The sequence below is a fragment of the Bufo gargarizans genome, chromosome 1, assembly GCF_014858855.1.
Source record: "Bufo gargarizans isolate SCDJY-AF-19 chromosome 1, ASM1485885v1, whole genome shotgun sequence".
Lineage (NCBI taxonomy): Eukaryota > Metazoa > Chordata > Amphibia > Anura > Bufonidae > Bufo > Bufo gargarizans.
Window position 1 is genome coordinate 670669127 of NC_058080.1, and position 13053 is coordinate 670682179.

The 13053-nt window shown below is 42.9% G+C and overlaps 1 protein-coding gene across 2 annotated transcripts in view; it reads right to left on the reverse strand.

Annotated features, from left to right (window-relative positions):
* Positions 1 to 13053, reverse strand: part of LHFPL2 (LHFPL tetraspan subfamily member 2) — a 119346-nt gene that overhangs the window by 69647 nt on the left and 36646 nt on the right. Inside the window, exon 2 of one of the 2 annotated variants that reach the window (XM_044276109.1) lies at positions 5743 to 5799. The exons of the other annotated variant lie outside the window; for it this stretch is intronic. The gene's annotated coding sequence lies outside the window, so the exon portion shown is untranslated. The remainder of the gene's footprint in view (positions 1 to 5742; positions 5800 to 13053) is intronic. 2 annotated transcript variants of the gene reach the window in all.

Here is a 13053-nt window from a genome sequence, read left to right on the forward strand (position 1 = left end):
AATTCTTAGATAACCCGAACCTTGCATGCAGAACTTGAAAAACACAAGTTCGCTCATCCCTAGCCACGGGTAATAAGAATCACGTAGAAGGCCTGGGACTAGGCTTATCTGCTGTACGAGAACAGGGTACAAAGTGGTCCATTTCTATATTCTGGGTGCAGGACAATCTCTGAAGTGGATTTGGGCAACGGAAATGTGAAGTAATTGTCCTCCTACTCCTGTTTCTCAGAGGAGAAAGATGGAAACATTTACCGACACCAATATAAAAGCCCTGCTCAATTCAACAGATGTTCTGGAACCGGTTAAAGAAAAAGAAGAGAGAGAAAGTGTTCCTCCCTCATTAGATCTGAAATCCATTTAAAGAAATAGTCTGTGAAGGTTTTTTCAGTTCTGACATTTTCTAGGTTTCAGGATTTAGCCAAGAGCCAAAGTTCGGCTTCTCTCAAAAGCAGGATGTGAAGTCACCACAACAGGCACCTACACAGATCGGGTCGGCTGGCGCAGGTTGAAAGCCTTCCATCTCTGGCAACGCTAATTGTTCTCGGCTTAATTGTCTAATTGGGCATTAAGCCAAAACCAGAGACGGAGTCAAAGAAATGACTTGGAAGTTTATTAAGAAGCGATGAAAGCTAAGAACGGGGTAATTTATGTCAGCCAGTGATAACATATCTACAGGGAAGGTGCGGATATGAAGCAATGCAGGATTCATTCAGCCATCAATAAATATAGATAAACAATCAAAACGCCTTAAGGGGGTTATCACAAGAATAATGTAAAAAAAAATGAAAATCAGACATCATATAGAACATGACAACCTCTGTCTAACAAAACAGAGCCAGCCCTGTACCTCACATGGATCTAGAGATCTCCCCATTCATTGCTCCAATTGCTCTGCTACATTTATTTCAAGCTGGCAGCTCAGGGGGCGTGTCCTTTCTCAGGGTTGTGTCCTTCCTGCTGCAGCTGAAGGACGGAACTGAGAATGTGCTTCCAGCTCAGTGAGCAGGACAAAGAAATTAGAAAGAGTATAAACAGCAGGTGGCGCTGTACAGATAAATTTCAGTTAATAACTCAGTAGCCATAATACATTTTTAATTACAGAAGTTGTCAGATTCAGGTGCTGGTTTGAAAATTCTAGAATACATTTTCACAGGACAACCCCTTTAACGCAAGACAGACGCGGCTAAAGGAATAACGGGCAAACTGTGAAACTGAACGATGTGGCGGCTACTTTCATTAAAGATGAAAACTTCTGGGCTAGCTTTTAGTACTTTTACAGTACCGACAGGCCAAATATCGCAGCGCTGCAAGGGAGTTGAATGCAATGAAACTCACTGGCGCCGCCCTCCCCCACTTCCAAACCATGACCGACAGGTTTCTTTCCTATGTGTAACAGGAAAGAAACCCGTCACTCATCTTCTGGAAGTGGGGAAGTTGGGGCCAGCGAGTTTTATCGGGCTCATCTCACTCACATCGTTGGTGCACGCTGCAATGTTTAGCGTGTCGGTACAGTAAAAGTACTGAATGTTAGCCCAGCAGTAACAACCCGCTGAAATCAGAAGGGCTGTCACTATACTCTGCTGCTCTCTAGGAGGGCATCATAATAGAGGCAACAGGTTCCCTTTAAGGACCAAGCAATGTTCAGTTTTTTCATTTTTACTCCCTGTCTTCCCAAAGCTATAACTTTTTTATTATTCCATTCACAGAGCCGTATGAGGGCTTGTATTTTTGCGGAACAAGTTGTAACTTCTAATGGCACCATTTTATACTGCATATGAGGTAGTGGGAAGCTGGAAAAAAAATTGCAAATGGGGCGTAACTGGAAAAAGCGCAATTATGGCACAGTTTTATGGAGGGTTCTCTTTCAATAAACACTAGAGCTGCAGCTACAAAGAGCGTTCCTCTCTGGAGGACCTGGCCTGTCCATGCACTGTATCAACAACCTATTCATACGGGAATCATGTAATGCCTAATTTGCCCTTTGGGGGGTGCTAATTGCTGAAAGGTTCCTTTACAAATTACAGCCGATCCCTGAACTCTAGAGCAGGAGTCACTGATCATTTTCCTTTTGAGACACTCTTATTTGCCAGAAGAGGACAACCTTGTACAGTACCCAAATGCCAGTCTCCCAGTCCAAACTGCGAGGCATGCGACGTTAAATGATGTTCTCCACAAATTACAATAAAAAAGTTATATAGTAGCTTTAAAGTGTTATTACATAATATACATAGCAAAGAACAAAAAATATATATCTAATCTCCCAGGTTTTTTTCCCCACATGTGGTTTTTACTCTGTGCAATTTCAGCATTTTATTTTCTTAAAAAAAGACTTGGCTTTGCACACAGACATCACGAGGATTTTGGTTCGGTACAGAAAAAAATAATAATGCTGAATGGAAACTTTAACTCACAACATTTGTGCTATGCAATGCCAAAAAGAAAAAGAAAAAAAAGCTTCAAATTTTCAGAACTTTAGGAGTTTGCTAAAGTACAAACCAAAAATTTTCATAAAATGAACAAAATGTTTAAGCCTGAATACTTTAGTGATCTGCTTAAAAAAAAAAAATATGCTCACAATTTGCTATTTATTGCAGCATTTTTTCTGCATGAAAATTAGCAGATGTACATAAGGGCTCATGCACATGAACGGATTTTTTTTTTCCGTGTCCGCTCCGGGTTTTTTTGCAGACCGTATGTGGAACCATTCGTTTCAATGGGTCCGCAAAAAAAATAAAAAAAAATAAGAAGAACAAAAAAAAACAACTGAAGTTATTCAGTGTGCATTTCATTTCCGTATGTCCGGTCCACAAAAAAATAGAACAAGTCCTATTATTAATTATTAAAGCGCCATTCATTCCGTAGCGCTGTACATATATTAGAAGGTCACATACATAATACAGACAATTGCACTGAGCATAAACAAGATGAGCTACAGACTGGTACAGAAGGAGAGGGCCCTGCCCGTGAGGGCTTACACATGTGCAATCTGTCTTGGTGTATTTGCATGCCCTTTTTTTTAACCAATGCTTTTTCCCTATACCACTCCACAGAGAAATTGATATAAAAGGAAAGTAAATACTTTTTAGCTAGTAATACAGAACAGAGTGGGCAAAACCACCTAAAAAGGCTACCAAAAAATAAATAAATAAATAAGAAGTCAAGGATTTTTTGGCCAAAAACAAAATACCAGGAACCAAAACTATATGTGAAGGAACCCTTCGACCCCTTTCACACGAGCAGGTTTTCCGGCGCGGGTGAAGTTAATGCCTAGCACCCGCACTGAGTCCTGACCCATTCATTTCAACGGGTCTGTGTACATGAGCGTTTTTTTCACGCATTAGTTCTGAGTTGCGTGAGAATCGCAGCATGTTCTAATAGTCTACGTTTTTCACTCAGTCCTGGTCACATAAAAGTGAATGGGGCTTCAGTGAAAAGCATATTACCCATGTGCTATGCCAGCATTTGGTAAACCTCTGGGGGACACGGGCAGGAGCAACAATATGCCCTCCTGTGGCCCCATTCATAAATTTCACAGTCCATACAGCGCTGAGCTGTCAGCGGTGTACAGAGAACTGAGGTTTTTAGCGCACAGTGAATGGTGTGCTTTAGGTAGGAAAAATATAATAAAAATACAAAAATTAAATTAATAAAGTATATTAGAAAAACGTATTAGGGGATTAGGGACATCAAATTAAAATTTGATACAAAAAGGTTTAGTTAGTTACTCTTTCAGGGTTTTTTTTCACGCGTGTGAAAAATGCAACAAAACTGACTGAATGTTCTTGCCAAATGGTGCGAGTTTCACGGAACGCGCCCTGAGCCGATCTGTATCATTCGTGTGAAAGAGGCCTTAGAGCTGCATATCGCCCACTACGGCATGTTAAGATCCAAGACGATGGTTCTTCGGCTTTCACTGTTCTAGGAGCTGAAGAACGAAAATAACAGAAGTGCCAGATTCGGCGCATAACTAACAGGAACGGAGTCTAATAGATCCCATTGACTATAATGGATGTGCCTCCCTGCAGATTATCTACATTGTTTTATCATCAAGAAAGTCATGTGAAGCAAGTTTATAGTGATCTTTGCACACTGCCGTGCCAATCCATCCCCTAATGTAATCACAGCAACAGGAAGACGCCAAGCACGTCTCGTTATTGAAAGACGCCCCGAGAAAATCCCCTTCAACAAGAGCGGCTCCGTATCAGAGACTGGACAAACAAGGCTATCGTATTGCTTTGTGCTGGTTATGAGGTCAGGAAAAATGTGCTCACACATTAATCCCCATCTACCAGGCATTACCCCACATCAGCAGCCCGGCGGCTTTGATGTGTCATGCATGCCTGATCCGTACTGTCTCTCGCACAGGGGGCTCCTGGGTTGCCCTCATCCTGATTCTTGGCTTCCAGATCCGGGGCCGTGAAAATAACACAAAGATTTATTAGAAGGGATTAAACAGATATCAGCGGGGAGCTTGCAGACAGACTGATCCTCTATGAGGCAATCTCTCATCTAAAATAACAGTTCATCTAAACAGCAGGACGCGGGATTTCCAGATGTGCGTCTCATAGGCTGGGTCCAAACAGAACAACTAATTCTGCTGCTAATCGACCAGAGATTTCAGATCTGAGCTATTGCTGCTTTAGGTGACTGGTAATTATTTATTTAATACTATATTCCGCAGCGCTTTACAGACATTAGTTACACACTCCATACATACAAACTCCATGCAGATGCTGTTCTTGGTCGGATTCGGACCTAGGACCCCAAGGAAAACAGTGCTAACCACTGAGCCACCATGCCGCCCTAAACAGGTTATTAATCTGGTCACTAAAATCAGGTGTACACTGTGCTCTCAATTACCAATGCAAATAGGAAAATTATAGGAAAACATCACCCGCTGTAAACCTGATCCAATATAGCGGACTAGTCCATCAACATTGGCCAGGAACTTGAAGGCCAATCTGAAAAGCTAGAGATGATCTAGTTACTCTACTAGGTCGGTTTTAGATGAGCGCGTGCAGTCCGCGTGACACCCGTATTTCCCAGCTGACCCGGACTCACTGCAGCAACGTGACCTATAACGCTGCGAGTTCCAATTTGAGTACAAGCGTCAAAGATAACCATGATGCATCGAGTCTGGATCAGCTGAGCCGCAGTCAGTCCAGGAAATGTGTGTCACACAAGCCACGTTCCAAGGAAAGGAAAAGCTGGTTTGAAACCAGCCTTAAGAATCATGCACACAACCGCGCCATGGATGCCACCTATGGGCAATGCGCAATTTTGCAGAATGGAACAGAACGCCCAATAATGGAAGCGTGTTAAATTCAAAACTGACAAAACTAGGACATGTTCCATTTGTAGACATGCATCTAAGTGGCAGAAAGACCACCGCAACATCCAGACTAGATATGCTGCTTCTTTACCACCATAGATTATGCCCGCTAGCCACCTTCTTTCAGAAGACCACCTCTTAGAAGACACTTTTTCAAAGCCATTTTGGGTGGTCATCTGAAAGAGGTTTAGTGTCTGGAGCAGCAATGAATGCTATAGGAGAAATGCATTATATGATGGCTTCCTATTAGCAGCCATCCCTAAAAAGAGGTTTCCCAGAACGAAAGGTCAGTGACCCATCAACCACCTTGGTCAAATCTCTGATCAATTGCTGGAAGGTTCTTAAAGGCTGTGATCTGCCATAATACCCAAGGATATCCCATTCCTCAGAAACCTCAACATCTCACGTACCTTTCACATCACTCAGAACATGTCCAAGGGTCCAGCCAGATACGTATTCAATCATTCCTGAAATGATAAATATAATATCGCTATTACAAAGATGAGACTTGTATTGTGTAATAGAAGCAATTCTAGACCTAAATAATTATATGGATGGTCCAGTTTGGACTACCACAAGATCAACACCATTTGAAAGGGTTGTCCAGATTTTACTCGTCAGTGACCGCTCTTTACTATAGGCCATCAATAACGGATAGGCAGTGGCGCCGATCAGCGGTTTTGCAGGAGCTCAGGCTCTGGAAACAGGCATTGGAGCTACACAGCGCCATCCATTGTGTAGTGGTCAGAGCTGGTTACTGCAGGGCTGCTGCCATTCACATGGGCTATGTGCTATATTCTATCTCAAACCATTTCACCTGGAACACAGAGCTATGATACCGGATACAGTACACAGACAAGGGCGGCGTTGTTTTCAGTGGGTATTCCGAAGATGAAAAGACTTGCAGCTGGTTCGAGGGGGAGAGCCCTTTTTATTCTAATCCCTGTAAGCACACACATTGACCCAGAAACACCATGCATTACGTCAGACACACAATATCTCTGTATGGAAATAGCACAATTATTTGATCTGATCCGCTAGCGTATGACCTATTAAACAGAGGCAGACCTGCCACGTATCACATTGGAAGTCTACACAGATAATCTGGGGATTACAGGGAACGCAATGGATTCTGCAAACATCTCATTAAGTAGGTTGTATTACAGAACACAGCCATGGCGAGCATGGAAGAGATTTCAATGAGTAAGGAAACCCCTGTTTATTGGATTTCACAGGACGTGGAGCTGTAAAAATCTCCAGTTACAAGTTTAACTCCTTCTCGCGGTACTACAACTCTCAGCAGATCAAGGCAGCTATTGTTAGCTCCATCTATAATTTATGTTCAGTTTTGGAAACAGTGCAGATATAGATATATTGAGAAAATTGATACGGACACCACGTCACTAACCACGACCACACTGGCAAGTCTCTCGCCAATAACACATTCCCCCTTCTATAGGGAGCCAGACCATTTCCGTAGTAAATACTAAAAACAGCAAATTTGCTACCATGTTATATCAGACCATCCAAGATATTAAAGAGGATGTTTCATGCGATTTTATTAAGGGAGATATATACCTGTACTTGCGGGGTACCCCCGCTGATGCTGGCACCCTGCTTGATTTGTTTACAATATGCCTCCTGCGCCCGCTGTGGCCTCCTGGATTTCTCCCGCTCAGTATGTTAATACTGAGCATTGGAACAGGGAGGAGGAGACGCCAGGGTTTCTCAATGGGCGTCTCCATCTCCCTGGCTGTAGCGCTGTCCAATCATAGCGCAGAGCGTCACAGCCAGGGAGATGGAGACGCCCATTGAGAAACCATGGCGTCTCCTCCTCCCTGTTCCAATGCTCAGTATTAACATACTGAGCGGGAGAAATCCAGGAGGCCACGGCGGGGTGTAGGAGGCATATTGTAAAAAAATCAAGCAGGGTGGCAGTATCAGCTGGGGGTACCCTACCCCGCAAGTACAGGTATATATCTCCCTTAAAGGGGTTGTCCGGGTTCAGAGCTGAACCTGGACATACCCATATTTTCACCCAGGCAGCCCCCCTGATGTTAGTATCGGAGCATCTCCTGCTCCGAAACGGTGCCTTGACCTGTTCTGGGTCGCGCAGGGCAAGGGCCCTTGTTTACAATAACACCGACTCTTTTCCAGGCCCAGTCTGCAATGATTATATGATGAAGTGGAGAACCGCCACTCAAGAGCTGAAATCAGCCAATGTACATAGTGGAAGTGAGGCACACAGAATTTCAGTGTTATAATTTAAAGTGTTTATTTAGTTTCACAGTAGTTTCATCCAGTTGCCCAATATTTCTAAGGTACAAACAGAATATTAGACCGGACGTTTCGGTCACATTAGACCTTCATCAGCGGTCACATGCAATAATACACAATAAGTACGGTCTGCAATGATTGTGATGTTTGTTCTCGGCAACCACTTATTTTTAACTTACAAATGACAGACCGCTGAAATCAACTCACCCGTCTCTACTTTATTTTGCCGTTAGTATCGGCAGCATAAAGTTGATGACAGGTTCCCTTTAAGAGCAGCCTGGAATCTGTATTACTAGGGATAGTACGGCACTATTTTTGCAGTATAGTACAGTATTTGTGGGCATTGGGAAACAGTGGACACAGTATTGGGGGGTAGCATCAGGATGACAGTTAGGGATGAGCAAATCTACTTCAGATGAAACATCCGTAGTCGATTAGCATAAAACTTTGCTTGAATACTGTACGGAGCAAGCACTTAGTACAGTGTTTGAATGTATTGGCTTAGATGAGCCGGAGTTATTACTTTGTGAAGTCTCGCAAGACTTCGGGTAATAACTTCAAAGATTAAAAACCTTTTCCCGAACTCGCATTTGATTCCAAAAAGGTACAACATGGCTTCTTACTTCTTTGTGTTTGAGGTTTGTTGTTGGTTTTATCTTTTTGCTGTTGTCAGCTATTCTTCAGTCATAACATGATTTTTTTGAAGGGCAGGTGCCTTCTCGGCCTTGTTCTCCGGCAGACGTTTCTTTTATCATTCTCTAAGATTGAAATGAACTCAACAACCCGTGCTTGTCTTTGCATCGACAAGCCATAAAACGTTAGTCATGCTCTTTTGATATCGCAGAGACAATTTATAACCGGCTCACACATAAAAGTTGAGTAAAACAAGAAGATTGACTATTTTGTAAGACTTTAATGCATCCAGCTGAGCGCTGTTCTTCTTTTATTACCAGCAGCAGTGTGTAAAAATGTAGTCACGGCCATTCATATCCAGGCGGGAACATAATAAAGTGATTTTCTGGGAGTACATGATGAATTATATTTAGGATAGGTCATCAATATCTGATCACGGGGGTCCGACATCCGGCACTCGCTCCAATCAGCTGTTGGAAGAGGCCATGGCGGTGAGCACTGCGTACTCTTCACAGCTTACCAAGTACAACATTATACACTGCATACATCATATAGTGGCGGTGCGTGGTATGCCTCCCAGGCCCAGTCACTTGAATCGCAGCCATGCATCTATGAAAACAGTTTGAAAGGAAGGTACCTGCTGACAGATTCCCTTCAAATGGGTTTTCCGGGAGTTCAGTATTGATGGCCTATCCTCAAGATAGTTCATCAATATCTGAATCGATCGAATGGAGTCCAACTCCCAGCACCCCCCATTAGCTGTTCCAAGAGGCTGCGGTGCTCCAGTGCTGCGGCCTGCTCACAAGTTACCAAGCACAGCGCAGTATATTGTATAGTGGCTGTGCTTGGTATTGCGGCCAAAATAGGCCAGGTGATCAATGAACGTGATGTTACTGGTCTAGGAAGAGGCCGTGGCCTGTTGAAACACGGAACACCAGGGGCGCCGGTAGTTGGACTAGCACCAACCCGATACCAATGACCTATCTTTAGAATAAGCCATCAATGTTGAACTCCAGAAAAACACCTTTAAACAGACGGGAAGAGGACTGTTGTGGATAGCACGGTGACTCCATAAAAAAACCTTGCAGCACCGGGGTTCTGAGTTTGGATCCAACAGGGCCCAATCTGCATGGCGTTTGTCACCTCTCCCCAAGTCTGTACTGGCTTCCCCTGCATACTCGGGTTTCCTACTAAACTCCAAAAACACACACATTTTTAATTAGCTTCTTATGAAATCGTCCCTAGTATGACAATAAGAAATTAAATTGTGAGCACCGCTGTGGACCAGAGCCGATATGAATGGTGACCATTTCTGTACAGAGCAGCAGAATATGTCGGCACTATATAACAATTGGAAAGAAACCAATAAAATGTCTCAGCTTTCGTGGTACTGATAACAAAGGGAGGCTCGCCAAGGCTTTTGCACTGAATAGTAGCATTGAGAATTTCCACCATTTTTTTTTACTCTTCCCTACAATAAGACATTAGGTTTGCATGTGTAATTTTACGGCAGCGCTCACAGGGAGATGCGGTATCGCCTTAGCCCTTTTATGAGTCATCCTATTCACTAATAAAAACAAGCCACTCACAAACGACAGCGTAAAAACAATACGGGATGAGATTTCCAATGATTTAACAACCTTACTGACTGCATAAACCACAATTAGTAATTACACAAAAAATTGTTCCTTGATTGCTTCCAGATGACTAACGGAAGTAGTGTTAAAATCCAATTAAGCATGGAAGGTAGCGAGAGTGTTTGGAAAGAACGAGCCATGATAGAGATCTGACAAGGCTTAACTGACAAGACTAATCGGGGAGCCAATCGGAGGCTCTAGTCATAAGCGATACATCAGTTACAGTGCGGGGAGGGAGGAGGGGCTGGAGGCAAGTCGTTATTTTAATGAACAAATGTTCTTTTATTTATTCTATTTTATTTATCTGTTCTGTGCAGTGCTATTAAGAAAATGGCAAGTTTTGTATTTTGTACTTTTGCAGTAATGCAAATATGTTATTTAATTTAGTAAAAAATGTTTTATTTTGAAAAACACTGTGCATTTCAGTTCTTAAGTTAAGCATAACTACATTTTTGCATTATCAGTAATTTCTGTGTGCTTTTGCCTTGAAAATCCAAGCAAATAGACCTCTAGCACAATTCCCTTAAAATATTGCATCGCATACCGTTATCGCAATTTTTAGGGCCCTAATCGCAATCGCAGAAAATTCCCATATTGTGCAGCCCTATTGCACACTATAGGAAAAAGCGCCGGCCTCTCTGGTGGCGGGGACCTTGGGACTGCGCACAGGCTGTTGCTTTTTCCTATAGTGTGCAAGCGCGACCACCACTGAGATTACAGGGTGGTCATAGAAACATAGAATGTGTCAGCAGATAAGAACCATTTGGCCCATCTAGTCTGCCCAATATACTGAATACTATGGATAGCCCCTGGCCCTATCTTATATGAAGGATAGCCTTATGCCTATCCCATGCATGCTTAAACTCCTCCGCTGTATTTGCAGCTACCACTTCTGCAGGAAGGCTATTCCATGCATCCACTACTCTCTCAGTAAAGTAATACTTCCTTATATTACTTTTAAACCTTTGCCCCTCTAATTTAAAACTATGTCCTCTTGTAGCAGTTTTTCTTCTTTTAAATATTCTCTCCTCTTTTACCTTGTTGATTCCCTTTATGTATTTAAAAGTTTCTATCATATCCCCTCTGTCTCGTCTTTCTTCTAAGCTATACATGTTAAGGTCCTTTAATCTTTCCTGGTAAGTTTTATCCTGCAATCCATGTACCAGTTTAGTAGCTCTTCTCTGGACTCTCTCCAAAGTATCAATATCCTTCTGGAGATATGGTCTCCAGTACTGAGCACAATACTCCAAATGAGGTCTCACTAGTGCTCTGTAGAGCGGCATGAGCACCTCCCTCTTTCTACTGGTAATGCCTCTCCTTATACACCCAAGCATTCTGCCAGCATTTCCTGCTGCTCTATGACATTGTCTGCCTACCTTTAAGTCTTCTGAAATAATGACCCCTAAATCCCTTTCCTCAGATACTGAGGTTAGGACTGTATCACTGATTTTATATTCGGCTCTTGGGTTTTTACGCCCCAGGTGCATTATTTTGCACTTATCAACATTACATTTTAGTTGTCAGATTTTTGACCATTCCTCGAAATAAATCGAGCCAGCATCCATGTGAGGTACAGGGCTGGTAGAGATAGTCAGGTACTATATGATGTCAGATTTAGCCATGGGATAACCCCTTTAAGCAATAATTTCATCCTCCTTATAATATGGCATCTCAGAGGCCATATTGCTAGTGAATACACTGTAAAGCCCCTTAAACTTCTGTAGCCCTGAAAATGGGTTTTGGGAAGTGTTCAGTGGGTACAACCACCTGCACTAGCTTAGTTTATGAATGAAAAGGTCTGTCTCTATGAGGGACCCTTTCAGACACTTCTTACCAGCGACTTCTATATACAGCTATTCTATGGGTAAATGCACTTTAATCCTGAATACTAAAACTATGGTGGGTATTATGTAAACTTTTACGACTGGCTCTGAATTATACCGTCCGTTAAGAGTATGAGCGATGATGGACAGATAACTGCAGTAATACCAGGAACACAAACTCTGACAGATCTCATCAGAACTCCACTAAAACGGAGGACAGAGGCTTTGTTTTATTGTTCCATGCTTTTAAGAAGCTCATATGGGATGTTCCAGCCTCTCACATCACAAGTCACCATAAACCAGGCTATAAACACTTCCACATTACATTCTTTCCATGTTTACAAAGACCAATGAAAACACAGCGAAAACATTCCGCCTAATGGTGCGCAGTGCCACCACCACCGACTAGCCAGCGGCTTGCCCAGGAACGTAATCCACTAAACCTTATTACACTTTACAGAACAAACAATAAGCACTGCTCAAAATTCTCAGCTAAAAATCTTAATTTACCATAACTCACACATGCATAAAAAGACAATAGGGACAGTATATAGATTTATATTCGAAGCAAAAGGCCGCTCTGAACCAAAATGACAGAAAGTGGAAATTTTCCTAAAGTTTTTCCTAAAAACATCAGACTATGAGAACTACTTTGGTTATAGATTAAAAGGAGAGTCAAGCCACTATATGCGATTGAGGAGTAAGGCTAGTTTCACATCTGTGACAGATCTCCGGCAGTCTGTTCCGGTAGGCAACAGCATGCCGGAGCTCTCCGGATCCAGCATTACTGGCTACAACCACCTTCCCACCGGACCACATTGACTATAATGGGGACCAGCAGAAATCACGGCGCTAAGGTTTTTGTTCAGCAGATTCTCAGTAGCCTAAGCGCTCATTCACACGACCGCATGAATGAGTCCGCATGATTATGAGATTGGCGGGTGTCTAAGTAAGCAGTTTGAAGTGGCCTCCTTGCAGCTTACCAAGCACAGTGCCATACATTGTATAGAGGCTGTGCTTGGTATTGCAGCTAAGGCTCATTCACTTGAATGGGACTGATCTGTGTCTGGGCCATGTGTCCTATGAAAGTGACGTCACATGGACAAGGAAGAGGCCTAAGCACTCACGGAGTGCTGCGGCCTCTTCTTACAGCTGATCAGCCGCAGTGCTGGGAGTTGGACCCCCACCGATCAGATATTGATGAGGATAGGCCAGGAGAACCCCTTTGCAGAGCATTTGCTCTTTTAGTGGCTTTTTAAATGGAAAGGCCTTGAAGAAACACACATTACAGACGTATATAACCTCAATGATGTCACACATCTTCATCACTAGACCTGCAGAAAACCATTGC